At 49.5% G+C, this 18,950-nt stretch overlaps 1 protein-coding gene across 6 annotated transcripts in view; it reads right to left on the reverse strand.

Moving 5' to 3' along the window:
* INTS6 (integrator complex subunit 6) overlaps window positions 1-18,950 on the reverse strand; it is a 100,288-nt gene that overhangs the window by 53,363 nt on the left and 27,975 nt on the right. The gene's annotated exons all lie outside the window — the stretch shown is intronic.

Below are 18,950 nucleotides of genomic sequence, written 5' to 3' on the forward strand. Positions count from 1 at the left end.
TGGAAGACCAGAATATTGGTGGGTATGATGATCCTGCAAAAGAAACATTTCAGTGCCATCATTATTAGAACCTAGCACTAATGATAAATTAAGTCTGTTACAGGCCTTCCAGCTTGCATAGCAGCTTAACTGAAGAGTAGTTCCTGCTTATCTTTACCCTTTGACAACTTCTGGGGTTCATTTGGTGATTACACCATAAGAACTAAGAGTCAAAGACTTAACTTGATAAGAATTGCAATTTTTATGACAATATCACCTTTAATGTAGCATACAATGAGCAATTTAAAGAAGTGATTGAAACACTTCACTTTGGATATACTACAGACAGATTTTAACTTTTAGGTCCACCACAATATGGTGCAAGAAGAGAAAAATAAGATTAACATTAATATTAAGGTAAGATGACATTGCATGTTCACCCAAGGACATCATAATGTCTAACAAGCATCCACACAGGGAAAAATACCTTCCTACTGCATGCTGTTGACTCATAACATCTGAAGAGAACTATGAAGAACTTTTAAACTGCTAACAATGCCATCCAAGAATACACAGTACAACACGTCTTCCCCATTTTATTTTCATTGTCTGAACAAAGGACAAAGAAGTTACTCACCTTGTGCAGTAACAATGGCTCAAAATGTCCCCCCCCATGGCTGCCCCCCTGTAGGTATGCTTGCGTCCCTGTGCTGATAATGGGAGAATTTTTGTAGCAGTGTCCTTTGGGCCCACATATGTGCTGTCTTTTCTTGTGCTCATGTTGCCGCTCTCCAGATTTGAGATAATGACATCCTTGAAGAAGGCAACAGATGAGGAGACTGACCTTGTTGAGTGTGTATGAATGGCATCTGGAGGGATCATATGACGAACTTGGTAACAAAGTCTGATACAGCTCGAGACCCACTTGGAAAGTCTTTGGGCTGATATTGCTGAGCCCTTGGAACTTTCCACCATGCAGAGCAAAAGCCTAGGGGAGTTCCTGAAGGCCTTTGTCCTGTCCAGGTAGAAGGCCAGGGTTCTCCTGACATCCAGATACACAATATATCCTCCATGTTGTCTTGGTGAGGCTTGGAGTAGAAGACTGGAAGGTGAATCAACTGATGTGAAAGTAGGAAGTTATCTTAGGGATGAATTCTGGATGCAGTCTGAGCATAACTTTATCCGGAAGAATACCATGTAAGGAGTATGTGCCATCAGAGATACTCTCTCTCCTATTTTCCTGGTCAAGATAATCACTACCAGGAAGGCTACTACCAGGATAGGTATGTTAGTGAACAGGTGTCCATGGTTTCAAAGGGGAGCCTGGTCAGTCCCTAAAGTACAAGATTCAGGTCCCATGTGGTGGCAGGAAGCCGAAGTCGAGGGAAAAAGTTTACTATGCCCCTGAGGAACCTTTTTGTAGTTAGGTGTGACAGCACTGAGTACTCTACAGGTTGGTGAAAGGCTTTAATAGCCGCTAGATGGACCCTGAGAGAACTTAGAGATAGTCCGAACCATTTTAGGGTTAAAGCATAGTCTAGGATATGTAGAAGAATTGCAGACGCTGGGAAGATTTGTTGGGACACGTACCAAATCTGAAACCTGGACCATTTCTGCAGGTAAGTGCATCATGTCTCTTGAACAGAAGCTTTCTAGGCGTTGGAACGAACCAATCAGCAGCCATGCTTTGAGGCAGAGAATTCCCAGGTTGAGATGTAGGGTATGTCCTTTGCTCTGTGAGAGGAGGTGCGGAATCACCAGGAGATCAGCAGACATGTTGCAAGCTGAGAGAGGTAAGGGTACCACACCTGCCTCAGCCAAGTAGGAGCACTCAGAATGACACAAGCTCCATCTCTTTATTTTCAGCAGGACCTTTGACAGTGAGGGAAATGGAGAGAAGGTGTAGAAAAGGTCCCTGTCCCAGAGGAGGAGGAGAGCATCACCTAAGGAGTGTTACCCCATCCCCAGTCTGGAGTATTAGCATGGACACTTCTTGTTCAGCTGAATGGCAAATAGATCTGTAGACAGCATCCCCCATTGCCTGAATAGGTCATGAAGTACCTATATATGGTGCATCTCCCACTCACGGTCATGTGGGAATTTGCAACTGATACTGTCCGCTACTGAGTTTTGTGTACCCAAAAATATGCTGCAGACAGTGAAACATCATGGGAGATTTCCAAATCTATAATCTCATGGCTTCTGCGCAAAGCAAGGGCGATCTGGCTCCCCTCTGCCAACTGATGTAGTACGTACAGGCAACGCTGTCTGTCAGGATTTGTGTGTGTGATCATGTCATAAACAGATAGCTAAGGGTTTGGGGGGCGTGTCATAAACAGATAGCTAAGGGTTAATGTCTCTTTCACCTGAAGCACCTGACCAGAGGACCAATCAGGAAACCGGATTTTTTCAACTTTGGGTGGAGGGAATTTAGTCTCTGAGTCTTTTGTCTGCTTTCCTGCTTTCTCTGAGCTTTGGAGAAGTACTTTCTACTTTCTAGTCTTCTGTTTCTAAGTGTAAGGACAAAGAGATCAGATAGTAAGTTCTATGGTTTCTTTTCTTTGGTATTTGCATGAATATAAGTGCTGGAGTGCTTTGATTTGTATTCTTTTTGAATAAGGCTGTTTATTCAATATTCTTTTAAGCAATCGACCCTGTATTGTATCATCTTAATACAGAGAGACCATTTGTATTTTTCTTTCTTTTTATATAAAGCTTTCTTTTAAGACCTGTTGGAGTTTTTATTTACTTCAGGGAAATTGAGTCTGTACTCACCAGGGAATTGGTGGGAGGAAGAAATCAGGGGAGATCTGTGTGTTGGATTGCTAGCCTGATTTTGCATTCCCTCTGGGGGAATAGGAAAGTACTTTTTGTTTCCAGGATTGGGAACAGAGAGGGGGAATCACTCTGTTTGGATTCACAGAGCTTGTGTCTGTGTATCTCTCCAGGAGCACCTGGAGGGGGGAAGGGAAAAAGGATTATTTCCCTCTGTTTTGAGACTCAAGGGATTTGGGTCTTGGGGTCCCCAGGGAAGGTTTTTCAGGGGGACCAGAGTGCCCCAAAACACTCTAATTTTTTGGGTGGTGGCAGCAAGTACCAGGTCCAAGCTGGTAACTAAGCTTGGAGGTTTTCATGCTAACCCCCATATTTTGGACGCTAAGGTCCAAATCTGGGACTAAGGTTATAACATGAGTAGCAGCGGTGGGATATAGACAGAATCCAGAAGCCAGTAGGAATATTATATTTTTCTTTTCTCTGCTAAGGGCTTTTTAGCAGAGAGAGAAACAGTTGGTTTTAAAAGGGAACCAGAGAGAATTTTTTTTTCTGCTCTCTCTGGCAGTTTGTGGCTTGCATGTTAAGCGAGAAGCCATTACCAAACTGTTAAGGGTCTTTTGTCATGCAATAGCCCTCCCATTAGGAGGCAAGTACCAGCACTTATATGCATGCAAATAAAGTGGTTTTTCTGGTTTACTTTCATTGAACATTAGCTAGAGAGAGAAAGGGAAAAAAGCACTGTTGCTAGGCAGACTTCAGGAGGCAACAGAGAACCTGCAGTGCAGAAGATAAACACCGGAGGGCACCCAAACCCAAGAAAACAGGAACCATGACTTCTAAGGCAAAAATTGAGGCCAAAGAACAATTCAGAGAAGCTGAACACAGGCGACAACTGGAAATAAAACAAAAAGAGATGGAGATGAAAGAAAGAGAAGAACAGATCAAAGAGGCAGCCTACCAAAGAGAACAGGCAGCCTACCAAAGAGAACAGGCAGCCCAAGAGGCAGCACACAAAAGAAAACTAGAAGAAGAAGAGGTGGCCTACCGAAGGAAACAAGCAGAAGAAGAGTTGGCCCACAGAAGGAAGCAAGAAGAAGAAGAGGCGGCCCACCGCCGAGACATGGAAAAACACCAAAAAGAAATGGAAAAACAACAAAAAGAAATGGAAAAACAACAAAAAGAGAATGAAGAGAAGGAAAAACAGAGAAAACATGAACTGGACTTGGCAAAAGCTGGGCTGCCTGTGCCAGCCAACCCTAACAACCCGGCGCCAAATATTGCTCCACAGCACAGGAAATTTCCCACCTACAAGGCAGGTGATGACACCGAGGCCTTCTTGGAAAATTTTGAAAGAGCCTGTCTTGGGTACAACATCCCCGAAGACCAGTACATGGTAGAATTGAGGTCACAGCTCAGTGGACCTTTAGCAGAGGTGGCAGCTGAAATGCCTAAGCTGCAAATGAATGACTATAAACTTTTTCAAACCAAGGCCAGATACCGAATGGGGATAACCCCAGATCATGCCCGTCGGCGCTTCAGAACCCAAAAGTGGAAACCAGAGGTGTCATTTCCCAAACACGCCTACTACATTGCAAAAAACTATGAGGCCTGGATAACAGGAAACAACATTCAAACCTTGGAAGAACTGAACCTCCTCATACAAATGGAGCAGTTCTTGGATGGTGTTCCTGAAGACATCACACGGTACATACAAGATGGAAATCCCAAAGATATCGCTGAGGCGGAGGAGATTGGAGCCAAATGGATGGAACTGGCAGAAAGCAAGAAAGCTACTGTCAAGGGGAACGATTACCCCAGGGGGCACACAGACCATAAACCCTACAACCGAGGACAGCCAAAGACCCCACATACCACCCAAGTAAAGCCACACATACCCTACCCTTCAACCTCACCCGTCTCCAGTAACTCACCTCGGCCCAGTGACCCATCAGATGGAAGATGCTTTAAGTGTAATGAACTGGGACATATCAAGGCCAACTGTCCCAAGAACACCATGCGAGTGCAATTCATTACACCACCATCACACCAAAGATCCCCAGGCCCGGATGCCTCTCAAATACCCTTGGAGCGAAGGGAAAATTTGAGAGTGGGCGGAAAGAAGGTTACTGCGTGGAGAGACACGGGGGCACAAGTGTCAGCTATCCACCAATCCTTCGTTGACCCCAAATTTATCAACCCAAAGGCCAAAGTTACAATTTACCCCTTCATGTCACAAGCTGTAGACTTGCCTACAGCTCAACTGCCTGTCCAGTACAAAGGCTGGTCAGGAATGTGGACTTTTGCAGTCTATGACAATTATCCTATCCCCATGCTACTGGGGGAAGACTTGGCCAACCAGGTGAGGCGGGCCAAGAGAGTGGGAATGGTTACACGTAGCCAAACCAGGCAAGCTTCCAGACCCATTCCTGTTCCTGAACCGTCCACAGAGGCCCCGTCTGTGTTACCAGAGACCCAGACAGAGGTAGTGGACCCGGATTCCATGCCTACCACTGAAACAGCCACAGCATCTCCAGTCCCAGGCCCGGAACTGGAACAGCAACCAGCACCAGCAAGTGCAACCACATCTTCAACCTCAACGCCAGAGGGCGCCAGCGAGCCAGAACTGGCAGAAGCAAAAGACAGCCATACCCAAAAGGCTCAGCCAGAGCCTGAAATACCCTCAGGTGCACCAGCGGAGAGCGGTTCACCAGCAACGGAAACAACCCCATCACCTACATCGCTTCCAGAGGGACCAAGCCCAAGTCCACAGTCTGAGGAAGAACTGGTGACCCCAGCCTCAAGGGAACAGTTCCAGACTGAGCAGGAAGCAGATGACAGCCTTCAGAAAGCTTGGGCGGCGGCACGGAGCACCCCACCACCTCTCAGCTCTTCTAATCGATCCCGGTTTGTTATAGACCAAGGACTTTTATACAAGGAAATTCTTTCTGGTGGACACCGGGAAGAATGGCAGCCGCAAAAACAGTTGGTGGTTCCAACTAAGTACCGGGGGAAGCTCTTAAGCTTAGCCCATGATCATCCCAGTGGCCATGCTGGGGTGAACAGAACCAAGGACCGGTTGGGGAAGTCCTTCCACTGGGAGGGGATGGGCAAGGACGTTGCCAAGTATGTCCGGTCTTGTGAGGTATGCCAAAGAGTGGGAAAGCCTCAAGACCAGGTCAAGGCCCCTCTCCAGCCACTCCCCATAATTGAGGTCCCATTTCAGCGAGTAGCTGTGGATATTCTGGGCCCTTTCCCAAAAAAGACGCCCAGAGGAAAGCAGTACGTACTGACTTTAGTGGACTTTGCTACCCGATGGCCGGAAGCAGTAGCTCTAGGCAACACCCGGGCTAACACTGTGTGCCTGGCCTTAACAGACATCTTTGCCAGGGTAGGTTGGCCCTCCGACATCCTTACAGATTCAGGGTCTAATTTCCTGGCAGGGACCATGTGGGAACTGTGGGAAACTCATGGGGTGAATCACTTGGTTGCCACCCCGTACCACCATCAAACCAATGGCCTGGTGGAAAGGTTCAATGGAACTTTGGGGGCCATGATACGAAAATTCATCAACGAATTCTCCAATAATTGGGACCTAGTGTTGCAGCAGTTGCTGTTTGCCTACAGGGCTGTACCACATCCCAGTTTAGGGTTTTCACCATTTGAACTTGTGTATGGTCACGAGGTTAAGGGGCCATTACAGTTGGTGAAGCAGCAATGGGAGGGGTTTACGCCTTCTCCAGGAACTAACATTCTGGACTTTGTAAGCAACCTACAAAGCACCCTCCGACACTCTTTAGCCCTTGCTAGAGAGAACCTAAAGGATGCTCAAGAAGAGCAAAAGGCCTGGTATGACAGACATGCCAGAGAACGTTCCTTCAAGGTAGGAGACCAGGTTATGGTCTTGAAGGCGCAACAGGCCCATAAGATGGAAGCATCATGGGAAGGGCCATTCACGGTCCAAGAGCGCCTGGGAGCTGTAAACTACCTCATAGCATTTCCCAATTCCTCACTAAAGCCTAAAGTGTACCATGTTAATTCTCTCAAGCCTTTCTATTCCAGAGACTTACAGGTTTGTCAGTTTACAGTCCAGGGAGATGATGCTGAGTGGCCTGACGGTGTCTACTACGACGGGAAAAAAGACGGTGGCGTGGAAGAGGTGAACCTCTCAACCACCCTGGAACGTCTGCAGCGGCAACAAATCAAGGAGCTGTGCACTAGCTTCGCCCCATTGTTCTCAGCCACCCCAGGACGGACTGAACGGGCATACCACTCCATTGATACAGGTAATGCTCACCCAATCAGAACCCCACCCTACCGAGTGTCTCCTCATGCCCAAGCTGCTATAGAACGGGAGATCCAGAACATGCTACAGATGGGTATAATCCGTTCATCTACCAGTGCATGGGCATCTCCAGTGGTTCTGGTACCCAAACCAGATGGGGAAATACGCTTTTGCGTGGACTACCGTAAGCTAAATGCTCTAACTCGTCCGGACAACTATCCAATGCCACGTACCGATGAGCTATTGGAAAAGTTGGGACGTGCCCAGTTCATCTCTACAATAGACTTAACCAAGGGGTACTGGCAAGTACCGCTAGATGAACCTGCCAAGGAGAGGTCAGCATTCGTCACCCATGCAGGGGTGTATGAATTCAATGTCCTTCCTTTCGGCCTTCGAAATGCACCCGCCACCTTCCAGAGGCTGGTAGATGGTCTACTAGCTGGACTGGGAGAATTTGCAGTTGCCTACCTCGATGATGTGGCCATTTTTTCAGACTCCTGGCCCGAACACCTACTACACCTGGAAAAGGTCTTTCAGCGCATCAGGCAGGCAGGACTAACTGTTAAGGCCAAAAAGTGTCAAATAGGCCAAAACAGAGTGACTTACCTGGGGCACCAGGTGGGTCGAGGAACCATAAACCCCCTACAGGCCAAGGTGGATGCTATCCAAAGGTGGCCTGTCCCACGGTCCAAGAAGCAGGTCCAATCCTTCTTAGGCTTGGCCGGATACTACAGGCCATTTGTACCACACTACAGCCAAATCGCTGCCCCACTGACCGACCTGACCAAAAAGACCCAGCCAAATGCCGTTAAGTGGACTGATGAGTGTCAAAAGGCCTTTACCCAGCTTAAGACGATGCTCATGTCTGACCCTGTGCTCAGGGCCCCGGACTTTGACAAGCCATTCCTAGTAACCACAGATGCATCTGAACGTGGTATAGGAGCAGTGCTCATGCAGGAAGCAACAGATCACAACTTCCATCCTGTCGTGTTTCTCAGCAAGAAACTGTCTGAGAGGGAAAGTCACTGGTCAGTCAGTGAAAAGGAATGCTATGCCATTGTGTACGCCCTGGAAAAGCTACGCCCATATGTTTGGGGACGGCGGTTCCAACTACAAACTGACCATGCTGCACTAAAGTGGCTTCATACTGCCAAGGGGAACAACAAGAAACTTCTTCGTTGGAGTTTAGCTCTCCAAGATTTTGATTTTGAAATTCAACACATCACAGGAGCTTCTAACAAAGTAGCTGATGCACTCTCCCGTGAGAGTTTCCCAGAATTCAGTAGTTAAAAAGTGTTCTTAAAATGTAGAAGTCTGTTAGTTATATACTTAGGAGTATATGTAAAGGTGTATGTGTTGTATTAATCTGTTTATTTTAATGTTCTAGAAGGAAATCGCCGCCAGTGAGCTTCCCCACTGTCTGCAATTTGGGGGGCGTGTCATAAACAGATAGCTAAGGGTTTGGGGGGCGTGTCATAAACAGATAGCTAAGGGTTAATGTCTCTTTCACCTGAAGCACCTGACCAGAGGACCAATCAGGAAACTGGATTTTTTCAACTTTGGGTGGAGGGAATTTAGTCTCTGAGTCTTTTGTCTGCTTTCCTGCTTTCTCTGAGCTTTGGAGAAGTACTTTCTACTTTCTAGTCTTCTGTTTCTAAGTGTAAGGACAAAGAGATCAGATAGTAAGTTCTATGGTTTCTTTTCTTTGGTATTTGCATGAATATAAGTGCTGGAGTGCTTTGATTTGTATTCTTTTTGAATAAGGCTGTTTATTCAATATTCTTTTAAGCAATCGACCCTGTATTGTATCATCTTAATACAGAGAGACCATTTGTATTTTTCTTTCTTTTTATATAAAGCTTTCTTTTAAGACCTGTTGGAGTTTTTATTTACTTCAGGGAAATTGAGTCTGTACTCACCAGGGAATTGGTGGGAGGAAGAAATCAGGGGAGATCTGTGTGTTGGATTGCTAGCCTGATTTTGCATTCCCTCTGGGGGAATAGGAAAGTACTTTTTGTTTCCAGGATTGGGAACAGAGAGGGGGAATCACTCTGTTTGGATTCACAGAGCTTGTGTCTGTGTATCTCTCCAGGAGCACCTGGAGGGGGGAAGGGAAAAAGGATTATTTCCCTCTGTTTTGAGACTCAAGGGATTTGGGTCTTGGGGTCCCCAGGGAAGGTTTTTCAGGGGGACCAGAGTGCCCCAAAACACTCTAATTTTTTGGGTGGTGGCAGCAAGTACCAGGTCCAAGCTGGTAACTAAGCTTGGAGGTTTTCATGCTAACCCCCATATTTTGGACGCTAAGGTCCAAATCTGGGACTAAGGTTATGATAGATCAGTAGGAGGAAATGGGTACAGGAATTCTGACCACTCTCAGCTTGAGGAGATTGATGTGGAGAGATATCTCCATGGGAGACCATTTGCCTTGTGTCATGAGGCCATTTAGGTGCATGCCCCAACCTATGAGTGATATCTTGGTGGCAAGGAGCAATGACAGTGATGTTTTCAAGAAGGAGATCCCTTTGTAAATATTGCCTGGGCCCTTCCACCAGTTTAAGGAGTTTTTGATCCTGATAGGAAGTGACAACCTATCCTTGTTCAGTTTGTAAACCGAGCCAAGCCATATTTGGAGACATGGCATGTGAAGCCTGGCATGAGGTATCATCACCGTGCCCCTGCCACATGTCCCAAGAGTTGGAGGCAAAGCCTGACCAGTATTTGTGGGCTGCTTAGAATGGTGTCTATGAGTAAGACTAAGGATAGGAACCTGTGTTGAGGTAAGAGGGCTTTAGCCTCTAACATGTCATGGTCAGCCCCTATGAATTCCAGGTATTGCACTGGAGTGAGGGTTGACATCTTGGGAGTTGATCTGTAGACTCAGCTCTATAAACAAACGTATCGTAGTGTCAGTGACTTGGTGAGCTTCCCAGAGAGATCGGGCTCTGAGGAGACAATCATCCAGCTATGGATAAATCATTATCCCTCAAGTGCATAAATGAGTTACCACCACTGAGAGAACCTTGGAAAATTCTCTCGGGGCTAATAATAGACCAATGGGAAGCAGTCTGTATTGTTAGTGGTCGTGTCCTAGAGTGAATCTGAGAAATTGTCTGTGAGCTGGCAGATCAAGATGTGAAAATAGACGTCCTAGCAGTTGAGGGCTTAAAACCAGTCTACTTGTCCAATGCTGGAATGATTGTCAATAAGGTGACCATCTTGAATTTTTGAGGCTTGACAAACTTGTTGAGAGCTCTGAAGTCTAGTATGGGTTTCCAACCTCCCTTTCTTTTGGGAATTAGGAAATTATGAGAGTAGAACCCCTTCCCTCATAGATGTTGAGGTACTAGTTCTATGGCTCCTAGCTGGAGGAAGTGACCTATCTTGTGTTATAGTAAACTCTCGTGAGAAGGGTCCCTGAAGAGGGATGAGGAAGAAGGTTGTGAGGGGGTCGGGAGGTAAAACTGAATGGAGTATCCAGTTCAGACAGTCTCACTGGTCTGATGTTATGCAATTCCAGGCACTGTGGAACCCTGCCAATCAGTGGCCAAATGGGTGTGGAACAATGACTAGCTGTGTCAGTTGGGGGGAGTCGTCTAATGGTGCCTTGACCTGCCCATCAAAAGTGGTGTTTAGCTGTAGAGGGCTGGTATAAAGATTGTGGGCCAGATGTTTTCTGTTTAGGGAATTTCCCTTTCTTTATTTGCAGCTTACAGTGGAGCTGAGGTTGGTATTGAGACATGCATGGTCTATGCTTGGACTGCGGACTAAATAGTTTCTTTTGTTCCAGTGTATAGATACCCAGTGACCAGAGGGTAGTCTTAGAATCCTTCAGGATATAAAGGGAGGTGGCAGTTCTCAGCAAAGAGCTTCGTGCCCTCAAAACAGAAGGTCCTCAACCATGGACTGCATCTCTTTTGGGAATCCCGACAAATGAAGCCAGGATGCTCGTTGCATCTTCTCAGTTGTAGAGATGAACCTATCTGCCGTGTCAAGGGCAGAATGCAGCAATGTCTTTACCACTAATTGGCCCTCCTGGATAATGGCCCTGAATGAGTCATGCTGTGCTTCTGGCATTTTTTCAATAAAGTCGTTCAGCTTTGAGTAGTTTATGTAATCATATTTTGCCGTGATGGCCTGGCAGTTGGTGATACGAAATTGTAGAGTGGCTGAGGAGCACACTTTTCTACTGAACAGATCAAAGCATTTCCAATCCATGTTGTAGGGAGAAGCCCTTGACTGGTGGTGTTGGCCAAGAGAGTTGACAGCATCCACAGCGATGGAGTTGGGTGGTGGTGAGAGAATGGGAATTCAGATTCCTTAGCAGGGACATATTTTTTGTCCGCTCACTTGCAGGTCAGGGCTGCTGCTGCTGAGGTTTGCCACATGGTCTTTGCCAGGTTTAAAATGGCCTCATTAATCAGGATGGCACTCTTTGAGGAGGTAGAAGAATAGACGATATCAAGGAGTTGATGGAGGGTATCCTTGACTTTCTCCAGTGGAATCTGGAGAGAGCGTCTGCCACCATCTTTGCCAGTTGCTGAAAGAGATGGAAATTGTCTGCTAAAGATGGTGGAAAAGGCATGATAGCGTCATCTGGAGAGGAGGATACGGTCCTCAGAGTCACTTCCTCTTTGTTACTGGCTTCCTGTTCATCTAAGTTGAAAGGTGGTTCTGAGCCCCTGGATGGGGTGGCCAAGGGAGTGTGCCACAAGAGTTCTTGGGCGAGGCTTGGAGCTCGAGAGATATGTTGGCAGTACGTCACCAAGGGTCCCAATATGGCCATTGGGTTGGTGGCGGAGCCCTAGGGGTGGCCATACCAGAACAGTGGTGGTGGGGCCATCTGTGGATATAGCCTTGAGGTCTGTTGGAGCTTGGGAGAACTGCGACACTACTGCCTCAGGCTTGCTGTCTGAACCTTCACTAGAAAGCAGAGAACATGACATGGCGTGAATATTTCCTGTGCTTGTAGAGGCTCGTACCGAGAAGAGGGAATTCTGGGGCATCCAGAGGTCTTTTGAATGGCAGAGTTCTGTCTGTATAGATCGTCCCAGCATCAGTGGCAGAGCCGGGGGGATGGGGATCTTGTCCACACCGGTGGCTACTGTGCTGATCAAGCCACCACTGGTGGTACAGATGCAGGTTCGCATACCAGGATAATCTTTTTAGAGGAGTGCTTACTCCTATCCTTCGGTGCCAATGACTCAGTGCCCATGCCCATCAGGTCCATGTGCCTGTCAGCAGTACTGGTTACTGTTGGTTTCCGTGAGCCATGGGTGCCGGTCTGAGATGGTCTCAGTGCTGAAGATAGCCACAAGCAATCACCATCTTGTTCGCTATCTTAGGACTTATGAACGGGGCTTCCTGCTCTCTTCTTAGAAGATTTGAGATACGGGTCTGCAGCCTCCTTCGACCCACAGCCCTCAGATGTAGAAGGCTGTAGGGGAGACTCATGACTACCAGGTGACTGGGGTTGGAGAGCTACCTCCATTAAAAACAGTGTTTTGGCAGAGCTCTCTATTTTTGTGGGATCCTGGCCAGAGCTGTTGACAAAGACCACACTTCTGTTGTACGTGACCTTCCCCAAGGCAGTGAATGCATGGAGAGTGTTTACCTGTGATCAGGATTGCCTCTTTACAAGTTAGACACTTCTTCAAGCCTGGCAAACAGAGCATAGGCTGTTGGTGGAAAGGGCACTTGATAGGGGAGAAAAGGTGGGAAGAAAAAAATTATTTTTCTGTTTTTGAGAGAGAGAAAGAGGAAAAGAAAGGAAAACTACAACTAGAATAATAACTAGGAGACTACAATGGATAAGTAGATTAAGATAAATCAGTGGACTGCTAATGGCTCCATCTCTAGCCAGGGTGGTTGAAAAGGAACTGAGGAAGGTTAGCCCACACGCACTGGATCGTCTTGTGGTGTAGCATGAGGAGACACAGCGCATGAGTGGGCCCAACGGACACTGCTATCAAAGTTCTGTGATCAGCAGGGCAGGGATGCAAGCACACCTACAGTGGAGCACCCATAAGGACTCTACTTTGAAGAACAACTTTCCAGGTGCAATCATTCTGAACATCCAATGTATTGCCACTCAGAACACTATTTACTACTCATTGAAACGGCAGTAGTGATTAACAGTGCTACAGTTAAATAACTCCTAAAGTTATTCTGCAACCAGTTAGCCGAAAAGACGATTACTTACCTTTGTGACTGTTGTTCGAGATGTGTTGCTCATATCCATTCCAATTAGGTGTGCGCACGCCACGTGCACGTTCGTCAGAAGATTTTTTACCCTAGCAACACTCGGTGGGTAGGCTAGGCGCCCCTTGGAGTGGCGCCACTATGGCACCGGATATATACCCCTGCCGACCCAGCCACCCCTCAGTTCCTTCTTGCCGACTACTCCGACAGTGGGGAAGGAGGGCGGGTTTGGAATGGATATGAAAAACACATCTCGAAGAACAGTCACAAAGGTGAGTAACCGCCTTTTCTTCGAGTGCTTGCTCATATCGATTCCAATTAGGTGATTCCCAAGCCTTACCTAGGCGGTGGGGTCAGAGTTAGATGTCGCAGAATGCAAAACTGCTGAGCCAAAGGCTGCATTATCATCTCTGGACTGTTGAACCAGAGCATAATGTGAAGCGAAGGTGTGGATCGAAGACCAGGTAGCTGCACGACATATCTCCTGGATAGGTACACGAGCCAGGAAGGCGGCAGACGAAGCCAGAGCCCTGGTAGAATGCGTGGTGAGGTGGCTCGAGAGAACGTGAGTCAAGTCATAACAAGTAAGGATGCACGTCGTCACCCAAGATGAAATTCTCTGGGATGAGATAGGGAGACCCTTCTGTTCGCCACTGCGACGAAGAGCTGGAGCGTTTTACGAAATGGTTTTATCCGCTCGATATAAAATGTGAGCGCTCTACGGATGTCCAGGGAGTGCAATTGTTGCTCCCATCGCGATAAGTGCAGCTTCGGGAGGAAGACCGGAAGAAAGATGTCCTGGTTAACATGAAAGGCGGAAACCACCTTAGGGAGGAATGCCAGGTGTAGTCGCAACTGCACCTTATCCGTGTGAAACACAGTATACAGTGGGTTCACCGTGAGAGCACGAAGCTCGGACACTCGTCTGGCCGATGTAATAGCTACGAGAAAAGCTGTCTTCCAGGACAGGTATAGCAATGAGCATGTTGCCAATGGCTCAAATGGGGCAGACATAAGTCTGGTTAGAACCAGGTTGAGGTCCCATGTTGGGGTGGGGCGGCGTACTTGGGGGTATAGGCATTCCAGGACTTGAGAAATCCAGTAACTATAGTGTGCGAGAACACGGAGTGGCCACTCTCCCCTGGGTGGAAGGTAGAGATGGCCGCCAAGTGCACCCTCAATGCCCTGCTGCTTAAGAGACCAGAGGTAGTCCAAGATGGTAGGGATCGAGACCTCAGTGGGAGTAACATTCTGCGTTCTGCACCAGCAGGAGAAACGCTTCCACTTGGCCAGATACACTGACCAAGTGGAAGGCTTCCTGCTACCCAGGAGTACTTGTTGTACTGAGGCAGAGCAACGCAACTCTGACTGGTTTACCCACGCAACAGCCACGCCGTGAGGTGAAGGGCCTGCAGGTCGGGGGGGCAAAGACTGCCGTGGTCCTGAGTTACGAGGTCTGGGTGGAGAGGCAGGGTAATTGGGTTGGCTATCGACAGGTTGAGCAGCGCGGTGTACCAGTGTTTCCTGGGCCACGCTGGAGCGATCATGATTAGGTGTGCTCTGTCCCTGCGGAGTTTTAGCAGGACCTTGTGAACCAGCGGGAACGGTGGGAAGGCATAGAGCAGCCAGTTCTTCCACAGCATTAGGAACGCGTCCGAGATCGATCCCGGTGAAAGACCCTGGAAGGAGCAGAACATCTGGCATTTCCTGTTCGCGTGGGAAGCCAACATGTCTATGTGGGGCAATCTCCACTTCTGGAAAACCGAATGAATAACATCCGGGCGTATCGACCACTCGTGGCACAGGAAGGACCTGCTCAGTTGATCCGCCAGAGTGTTCTGAACCCCTGGGAGAAAGGACACTACCAGGTCTATCGAGTGGGCTATGCAAAAGTCCCAGAGTCAGATGGTCTCCTGACAAAGGGGGGAAGATCGAGTCCCTCCCTGTTTATGTAATTCATGGCTGTTGTGTTGTCTGTAAACACTGAGACACAACGGCCTTGTAAATGTTGCTGGAACGCCTGGCACGCCAGGCGGACTGCTTTCAGCTCTCAGACATTTATGTGTAGCGCTAGTTCCTGAGATGAACAGAGGCCTTGAGTACGAAGGAGTCCGAGGTGAGCACCCCAGCCAAGAGATGACGCGTCTGTCGTCAGGGACATTGAGGGTTGAGGCGGATGGAACGGCAGCCCTGTACACACCAGGGAGGGAGTCAGCCACTAGTCTAGGGAGCCTAGAGTGCTCGGGGAAATGGTGACTATAGTGTCTATGGGGTCCCTGCCCGGGCAGTATACCGAGTTGAGCCAAGTTTGGAGAGGACGGAGGTGGAGTCTGGCGTATTTGGTCATGAACGTGCAGGCAGCCATGTGGCCTAGGAGACCGAGACAAGTGCAAGTCGAGGTCGTCGGGAAATTCTGTACACCTCGGATGATTATTGCCATTGCCTGAAACCACGGCTGTGGTAAGTAGGCCTTGGCTAGACTGGAGTCCAAGGTAGCTCCTATGAAGTCTAACCTCTGTGTGGGAACCAGAGTGGATTTCTCCATATTGATCATCAGGCCTAGACGTGCGAATAGGTCCTTGACGATGCCCACATGCTGGGTGACTTGAGTCTTGGAGGCTCCTCGGATGAGCCAATTGCCCAGATACGGAAAAACGTGTATCTGACATCGGTGGAGATATGTGGCGACTACGGCCATACACTTTGTAAATACCCTTGGGGCCACAGAAAGGCCAAAGGGCAGGACCGTAAACTGGAAGTGCTGATGGTCGGCTACGAAGCAAAGGTACCTCCTGTGCGGAGGAGAAATGGCGATATGAAAGTATGCGTCCTTCATATCGAGGGCAGCATACCAGTCTCCAGGATCCAAGGACGGGATAATGGTCCCCAAGGATACCATGTGGAACTTCAACTTAATCATAAACTGGTTGAGTCCTCACAGGTCTAAGATAGGTCTGAGACCTCCCTTTGACTTGGGGATTAGGAAATAACGGGAGTAAAACCCCTTGCCCTTTTCGTCCTTTGGTACCTCCTCTATCGCTCCCATGGCAAGGAGCGTCCGCACCTCTTGCAAGAGGAATTGCTCGTGAGGGGGTCCCTAAAGAGGGATGGAGTTGAAACAAATTGGAGGTGGTATCCATATTCCACCGTGCGTAGGACCCTGAGATCTGAGGTTAACTGGGACCATGCCGGGAGGAAGTAGGAGAGACGGTTGGAGAAGGGAGAAAAAGGATCCTGGCCTGTAACTGGAAGGTCGTCCTCGGGCGCACCTTCAGAAGATGGACTTTGGTCCTGCTGGTGGTTTCGAGGGACCTTGGCTTTGGCCCCCTTGGGGTCCTGACTGGCGCCTACGCCCACCTCATCCGCGCCGCCTGCCAAAGTCTTGTCTGTGTCTAGGCACAAAGTACGGGCGGTGAGGCTGGGGACGGAAAGGCCTGTGTTGGGTCACTGGCGTATGCATGCCTAGAGGACGCATTATGACCCTATTGTCCTTCAGGCTTTGCAGTCTAGGGTCAGTCTTTTCCAAGATAAGACCTTTATTACCATCAAACGGCAAGTCCTGGATGGTATACTGCAGCTCCGGTGTGAGGTTGGAAACCTGTAGCCATGAGATGCGTCTCATGGCAACACCCGAGGCCAGAGTCCTGGCCGCTGAGTTGGCTGCATCTAACGAGGCCTGGAGGGAAGTTCTGGCCACCTTTTCCCCTTCCTCCAAGAAGGCAGCGAACTCTTGGTGGGAGTCTTGAGGGAGTAGCTCCATAAACCTACCCACCTCCGCCCAGGTGTTGCAATTATAGCGGCTGAGCAGGGCTTCTTGATTTGCCACCCAGAGCTGTAGGGCGCCTGCCGAGTACACTTTGCGGCCGAGCAGGTCCATTCGCCTAGCCTCTTTCGACTTCGGGGCTAGCGCCTGTTGGCCAAGGTGCTCCCTCTCATTAACGGACTGAATGACTAGTGAGCAGGAAGGAGGATGGACATACAAATACTCGTACCCCCTAGAGGGTACCACGTATTTACGCTCAACTCCCCTGGCCGCAGGAGGGATAGAGGCTGGAGATTGCCATATAGCGTCGGCATTGGCTTGGATGGTCCGAATAAATGGTAGGGCAACTCCGGTGGGGGTATCCGCTGAGAGAATGCTCACTACCGGGTCCTCTACCTTTGGGACTTCCTCCACTTGGAGGTTCATATTGAGAGCTACCCTCCTGAGGAGGCCCTGATGGGCTCTCAGGTCAATTGAGGAGGATGTTCCTGCCACCGCCTCATCCGGAGAAGAGGAAGAGGAGATGCCGGGGACGAGCGGGTCCCGTGTGGCCTCTTGCTCTTGGGCAACCTTCTGCTCCAGTGGGACCGGGGAGACCAGTGGGTGGACTGGTGCTTCCTCCGTACCAGCCGGAGGGGAACGGCTAGCTGTTGCCTCTGGCACTCAGTGCTCTGATGGGGCAGAGCGAGACGGAACTACTGGAGCACCTTGGGCCTGGTGGTACACCCAAGGTGCCCAGAAGGACTACTGATGTGGGCCTTGGTCCTGGGTCTGGGCCTCTTGAAAGACTCCAGTGGGCACATCTGAATCGCGGTCCTGAGCATAAGAGCTGTCCGCATGGGATGACACTGAAGTGTGTCTGGATGGCCATGGAGCAGCGGAGAAGCCCTGGGCCGAGTTCCTGTCTCTAGTGGACCTTGCTCTACTCGGCACCGGAGACCTCTACCGGGAGGCATACCGGTACCAGGAACGAGATCGGGACCTGTGACGGGAGCAGTGCCGGGAGCAGTGCCGGAAGGTCGACCGAGATCTCAAGGCTCGACGTCAGGAGCAGCTATGGGAGTCACGGTGCCTGGAACGGTGCCGAGAATAGCGGACCGCTGAACGGGATACCGACCGGTGCCGCGAGTGCGACCAGTACCAAGGAGAACGGTGCCAGGACTGCGAACAGCATCGGGAGCACCATCGGGACCTAGAACGTCTGCAGGACCGTGACTGTGAACGGTGCTGGTCCGCTGTGCCGACAGAAGGTGTCTTATCAAGGCTGGCTTGCCTATAGACTGTATTACCCGCACCGGCGGTGCCGGGGGTAGAGGCAGCGTCGACTCTGTCATGGCAGTCAGATCCCTCACCATTGAGAATGTCTCTGGCGTGGATGGGATAGTAAGCTCTACCGCGGCTCGTGCCGGGGAGCTAACAGGCACCGGATTTGACGGCCCTTGTGGGACCGGAATCGACGGTGCCGATGTTGTCGGTGCTGCGGCGGGTGTCGGCGCTGGGCGATCCAACTTAGACGAACTCTCTGGCTGTGGTGCAGGTGGCACAGAAGCAGCAGGAGTCTTAGTCTCTCTTGACCTTAGGGAGAGGGAATGGTGTGGAGCCGACTTCGGTGCCGGCAATGGCCAGTGCCGAGAGGCCTTGGCAGCACAGGCGCAGTCCGGTGCCGAGGAGGCACTTCTGCCCACCGATTGACCAGCGCTCGGTGCTGAAGGCGGAGGGGTGAGAGCCGCCTCCATGAGGAGCTGTTTAAATCTGAAGTCCCGCTCCTTTTTTGTTCGTGGCTTGAAAGCCTTGCAAATGTGACACTTAGCTGTCAGGTGCGATTCCCCGAGGCACTTCAGACCGGAGTCATGTGGATCTCCTCTTGGCATCGGTTTGCGACAGGCCGAGCATGGTTTGAAACCCGGTGAACCGGGCATGGGCCCCGGCACCAGGTGCGGGGAAGGGGCTAAT

The sequence above is a fragment of the Gopherus flavomarginatus genome, chromosome 1, assembly GCF_025201925.1.
Source record: "Gopherus flavomarginatus isolate rGopFla2 chromosome 1, rGopFla2.mat.asm, whole genome shotgun sequence".
Taxonomy (NCBI): domain Eukaryota; kingdom Metazoa; phylum Chordata; order Testudines; family Testudinidae; genus Gopherus; species Gopherus flavomarginatus.